Raw genomic sequence first — 5,700 nt, 5'->3', positions numbered from 1 at the left:
TAACGACAATAATACCAATATTGGTAATAATAATGATAAAAATTATCAAGGTAGTATTTAAAATAATACTTTTACGCGGTAGCAGATGAATATATATACCTCACATTTCTATTCTGAAAACTCCAATAATGTAAAAAAAACAAAGAATAAAATGTAGTGCAATACATTAGAATTATTTATTAGAAAAAATAAGTTCAAATTGATAGGCAAACCCTTTACAAAACGTAAATTTGGTAATGGGTTTTCCTATTGGATTAATTTTGAAATTTTTATCTTTAATTGTTATATTCTAAGCGAGACGTGAATGTCAATTTTATTTAAACATATTGGCGATGAATTTTCAGAAGAGTTACCCAAGTATGCTAAGATGTATATTTTTAGTAATAATCATGCGATTTGCGAAAGTCGGGATGTTAAAACCATGTAAAAGGATCTACTAGCCACATAACAACATAAATTCGAGAATAAAATAAAGCTCCCTTAAACAACATAGACAACAAGTGTTTAAACAAAACTCAATGCGATCAAGATAAATTAGATCTAAAAACAATAAGAAAGTTAGGTTCCGTTTAGGAGTTTTAGGCTCGCAATTTTGCGGGACTCCGAGGCTCTGTGCTCCTAGTAGGAATTGACCCAATGCTTGGGTCAAGATGAGTTCCGTCGCGGAACTCCAAGTCCCAAGGTTCACATGTAAAAATAAAGGATAAGGATTAGAAAAACATCAAATAGAGAAAAGGTTGAAAATATTAAGGTGAGATCACATAAACAAATGCGTTAACAAAAAGACACAACATGGAATCTGGGCATGTAAACTTGTTTTAAAATATTCCAACTTCATAAAATGTTTACTCACCGGGAGAAAAAAAATGTATGTAACGACAAAACCCAAAGATAAACTCTTGCCCAAATGGATTGAATCTTCTAAAATTTTCAAACCAAAAATAACTTTACACCATATTAATCTAAAAGGGCATGGCTACATCCTGGATCCCAGATCCCTCCTCAAAGTTCCAACCCATTCCAATAACTTCATAATAAGATTTTACTGAATTCAGTTTTCCACAAACCATGCACATACATTTACAATCTCCACATGCAATTTTCTTGCAAAATGCATACGGTGCAATCCACCTACAATATTAAATTTACGCAAATTTAGCTTTTAGCTTTAACACTCACTACTCGTACGTATATACACACACAGCTTGAATATCAAACCACAAGGACAAATTTGACGCTGCCCATTCCATGTTGGAGTTGTTTTAACCAAACTTTCCGTACTACGTAGACTTAAAGTGAAACTGAAAAACGAATATTTCATGAACTAACCACGTGGGTTACTCGAAATCGAGTACATAAGGGCACCTAAACAAGTCATTATCCTTCAACATAATTAACTGAAGACACGTAATTAAAACTTGTCATAGTCAGTACCGTATAACAACTTTAATTTCAGATATAAGAGAAAGAAATTAAACTTGAATTAATTAGTTATCATGTAAGAATAAGAATTACAGGTTTAAAGGAAAATAAGGTTAAAACTTAGATTGGTTAGTATGCTATCATTGATATTCTTTACAGATCTAACCGAGAACAAATTAAAAACGTGAACCAGTTTCCGAATCAAAACAACATAAGCTAGAATTTTTTTTTTCCATATTTACACCCAATTTTTGAGGACGAACAGAATTAACATTAAACACCCGCATCCAGACAGCAACTTTAATTCCAATAAACGATCACATCAGACCCAATTTTGCAACTAGTCACCGACAACTCGAATGATCAAAATTTAGACCACCACCCATCTTTAACAACACAGAACTTCAAAAAATTCAAACTAACATGCTCACCACACCAAATAAGATAAAAGAAAAGGAGACGAAAATGAGAAGAGAAAAGGGGTTCGCACAAATGCTTGTGAAGAGAATAATAGATTTTACTACGATGAGAGTTTTTCCATAGTTGGACGAGCATTTGCAATTTAAGATTCCATAATAACAACAGGGAGAGATGTTGGAACTTATTTTATTCTAACATTTAGGAGTTTACAAGTGTATAATACATAGGTGAAAAAAAGGTCCTTGATTCTTGAAAAAAAAAAAAAAACAAATCTTATGGGAATATATACTGAGTGTGACAAATCGAACCTGATTAAAACTCAAAAATTCTATGTGGATCAATATCGAACCCCATGCACCTAATATAGCGTGATGGTTTCCATTGAAAAATAATACGATGTATTTATGTTTTAGTTCATCACAAACAAGTGAACAACATGATCACTAAACGATTGCGAAAGAAAATATCCGAACCTCGTTAAATGACCCTAGAAACAGTGGATGATGAACTACATTATATTTATAGTCGCTCATTGTTCCTTAGTTATATCAAGATGAAATACACAAAAATAAACTTATATACTTATTATGTTTTCAACATGTCCTATTACACATGGACCTGTTTTGCTTCTTTCCCATAAAACAAACTCATGAAGATTCTTGTAAAACTTACATAAAACCTAACGAGTTTATCCCTAATTAGTAATTACTCCATATCTCTACTCTTTGCTAAATTACAAATAATCCCTTATTTTGTACTTTTGAACAAATAATTAGCAGCCTCAAGATTAACAAATCACGTCTCAGACTTAATTTCACCGAAAAACGAACAAACAATGCCAACTCGAGCTTGAGACCCCGACAAATACATTTTTAATACTAAGAATAAAAAACTTACAGTTTTCACGACTTTGCTTATGATTCCCGCAAGATTTCGCTGATTTTAAGAGTTACCCTTTAGTTTCGAGCTTGGATGTCCAAAAATCCCCTATTTTTCACTTTTTTTACCTATCTCTTCTCTCTCTCTTTTTCCTTCCTACTTTTCTTGTTCCCCTCCCAGAGATTATGAGGACCCATATTTATAGGCGAATGAAAGTCCGGATTTGAAACTCGAATTAAACAAAACATGAGAAAAAAATTGATTTGAAATTTGACAAGAACTCTGAAATAGATCTTTGATTTTTCAGGCCATTAATGGCGATTTTAAATTTTTGCACCCAAAATAGTGCCTGTTTTCGTAGCTATAGTGGATTTGGCGGATTTTCAGGGTAGGGGAGATGGATCGCACAGAAGGTGGTTGAAGCTTGTCTGCTAGGGTTTAGTTTTTGGGGGTGGGGTTGAGGGGTGTGGGGTGGAGGAAAGGTTGCTATTTCGGGGAAAGAGAAGGAGAAGTGACGACTGATTTTTGGGGAAGTGCAACCACGCGCATTTGGTTTATTGGGAGTAGGAAAAGCCTTCCAATGGGCTGATTATGTTGATTCAATTTTAGGCCGTTCGATCATTTGATCGGACGGTTTACAATAATCATTTTAAAAAAAATATTTATAAATTTAACAAGAGCTGATTTAAAATGTTTTTTATTTTTTATCCGTTCGGTCTTCGATCGAAACGGTCCGAACTCAATTTAAAAGGAAGGGAGGGGAGAAAATAACTATGTAAATAAATAAATAATTAGAAAGATAATTAATTATATACATATCTATATATATAGCTGAAAAATTTTGGAATCCTCGTATTGAAAAGTAATCAGCGGATTGGGTTAATTCATGCTTAGGGCAATGAACTTTGGTGTTTTTGACAACGTAGCAGTGCTTGTTTGGCGGATATTATGTGTGGTGGGTTGATGAAGTGGATGTAGAAATTGGACTGGGCTTTGACCAATTTTAGACTTCTCGGCTGAAAGATAAGAATTGAGTTCGGATAAAATAAAGTTGAAATTGAATTAGAATTTGCCCCAATGCTTCTTTACTACTGAAATTAATTCTATCGATGTTTCCTGCTATCCTAAAATTATTTTAGCACATACATTAATAAACTACACATTTAAATACGCGTCCAATTTAATAATTTTGTATATTTATTTAATATTAACAAAACATACGTGTATATATTTGTAAAAATAGGAATATAATAAAATATGTGTAAAATAAGAATATAATAAAAATATATTTATTTTATATAACAAAATATACATATGTATATGGTCACAATATCGCTCTAAAAGGAATAAAAAAAATAGAAAGAATGCGAATGTGATCACCAAAAGATTTTTTTTTTTATTTTTATGTTAAAATATTTAATTATATTTGATTAAAATATTTTATATTATGATAAAAAAAATTCTTTTAAAAAATACGAATCTTATTTCTTATTTAATTTATTTTTGAAAATTATTTAGGTCCGAGGAGCATCGGTAGAACAATTAAAGAAAAAGGACGAGCCAAAATTGGGTGTCAACACCACAAATTTAGGTTTTCTTGAGTCCCCATTTCAAACAACAAATATTTAAATTGTTAACCATAGTAGAAGAGAAGTTGACTCAATTTCCTCTTTTTTCATAACTAAAAAGCCCTAATTTTTTACATGTAAAAGTCGAAAAGAGACGATGAAGAACTCGAAACTGTCGTCACCGGAGAATGTTGTTACGGCAATTAATGGTTCAAAGTCGAAAAGGAACTCAAAATTATTTATAGCCGAAGGTTGAAATCACAGGGGATTGAAGAGAGAAATTTGCAGAACCGTTGGTTGGGAGAAGTTTGAGAGAAACTATCGGGGAGAGATGAGAGAGACAGTTGATTTAGAAAGGAGAAGGGTGTGGGTTATTTTGTATTTCTGAAAAGATTAGAAAATTTTAAAAATATTAATTAAGTTCATAATTAACTTAAGCAAGTTTCTTAATTATGTTTGACCCTTTAAGTTGGTCAATGTCACCAATCTTTCATTCAAAACTTAAAAGACACCTTTTCTTCAATTTTTTCTAGTAAGTAATATATGCAACAGCAATACTAGTAATAATAATAAAAAATAATAATAATAGTCGCAGTGCATAACAGTAATACTAATAGGGGATTTGAATAACAGGTGACAAAAGAGATTTAAAATGAGGTGTAACTGACATAAGTCTTAATAATTGAGTAGATGTGACAATTATTTAATTATGGATTAAGAAAGTTTGAAAATTTTTAAAATAACCCACAAGTTTTTAAATTTACATTTTGATCCAAATGTTAGTTAATATAACGGAAAATGAAGGAAAAAAGGCATCTTTTTCTCTCTCCTTATCTGTTGTTATTTTCTCTCTCTTTGCGATATTTGTTGTTCATTGTTGCTGCTTCTTTATTCATCATCTTCTGATTCATTATCATCAAATTATACTTCATTATCATCTTCATATTCTTCTTGTTGACCATTATTGTTGTTGTTGTTGTTACCCTAACTGCTGCTCTTTGACCAAAATTTTATGTCAAATTTTGTTTCGTAAATCACTTTCAACTTTGGAATTTACTTGAGAGGAGACTTGGATAAGTCAAATTATGCCTTTTAGTTGAATTTGTCATTTGGGTAACTGCTAGTGTGTGTTGTTTTTTCAACAATAGCTAGCACGCGAACATGAATGCAATATAAGAGCAATCTCTTTAAACAGATCCATTATCTGCGGTACTAGATAAATGTTCTGTTGTAACAGTAGGCTCATGTTGGATTCATGTTTATGGTTCTAGGTGCCCGTAATATGAATCGAATAGATGGGTATTCTGTTGTATCAAATTAGTAATCTGTTTCAATAGATAAATAATCTGTTTCATTGGATTATTAATCTGTTTCGAACAACAAAATAAAGCTCCTGTCAAAAACCTAACAA

At 31.6% G+C, this 5,700-nt stretch overlaps 1 long non-coding RNA gene across 1 annotated transcript; it reads right to left on the bottom strand.

Moving 5' to 3' along the window:
• Nucleotides 1–413: 413 nt before the first annotated feature.
• Nucleotides 414–3,335, bottom strand: LOC107858528. The gene is made up of 2 exons (XR_001671067.2): nucleotides 2,740–3,335; nucleotides 414–1,131 (listed from the first exon to the last, which is right to left on the bottom strand). It is a non-coding gene; the product is annotated as an uncharacterized LOC107858528 (long non-coding RNA).
• Nucleotides 3,336–5,700: the final 2,365 nt, after the last annotated feature.

This window comes from Capsicum annuum, chromosome 2, assembly GCF_002878395.1.
Source record: "Capsicum annuum cultivar UCD-10X-F1 chromosome 2, UCD10Xv1.1, whole genome shotgun sequence".
In the NCBI taxonomy this organism is placed as follows: Eukaryota; Viridiplantae; Streptophyta; class Magnoliopsida; order Solanales; family Solanaceae; genus Capsicum; species Capsicum annuum.
Note: the sequence above shows the minus strand (reverse complement) of the source record. Positions and strands in the feature narration are given on the sequence as shown.